We start from the raw sequence: 791 nt of genomic DNA, 5'->3' as shown, positions 1-791 counted from the left end.
ATAAAATCGTGCATTTTGTTCGTATTTCCAATTTTTGGGAATCACATGAACAAAAATTTAGAAATCCTCGCCGGTAAGATTTTGCACCGCTCTATTAACCAATGAGAATTCGCATTGTTGAATTGGCAGTATACGATTGGTGTCTACGTCTTCTTCATTCAAAGTGGGAACAGTGCGGGAAGACAGTTTTGATTCCATATATGTGATTGAAAAATATTAAATTTCATCAAGTGAAAGATATCACTTGTGTATAAGATATGGATATGGGTATTGATATCATGAAAAATCTTATTATTAAAAGCATAATTTTGGCACAAGCAATGTAGCTCTACATTATTGTGAAACATTAAACTACTTGGTAACCTTTCCAGACTCGTACGAGATGACGTCATTGATGTTTTCCGATGATATCATATGGAGGATTCTAAATAGACTTAATTAAGAATAAAAGATTATTGCCTTCTCCTTTTGGCCCCAAAGATATGATACATGTTTATAAGAATATTGTAAGAAGTAACCGGTATCCTTAATGACCATTAGGCGCACAAAAATAACAGCCAATAGAGACCGGTGGCGGCGTGTGGCAGCGAGCGTGGCGTGATCTGGCGAGTGCAGGCGAACGGCGCGGAACGTTGTCTTGAGTCAACGCACGATACTTGTGCAACGTTCGTGGGGAAGTGTGTATGTGTAGTGACAGAAAGAGAAAGTGCGAATATATAATATTTTGGAAACACTGTGGATTTAAAAAAAGGCGGCGACAACTTCTAAATAAAAGTGTGAGTCTGCCGGGG

Source organism: Penaeus monodon, chromosome 19 (assembly GCF_015228065.2).
Source record: "Penaeus monodon isolate SGIC_2016 chromosome 19, NSTDA_Pmon_1, whole genome shotgun sequence".
Taxonomy (NCBI): Eukaryota; Metazoa; Arthropoda; class Malacostraca; order Decapoda; family Penaeidae; genus Penaeus; species Penaeus monodon.
This window is presented reverse-complemented; position numbering follows the sequence as displayed.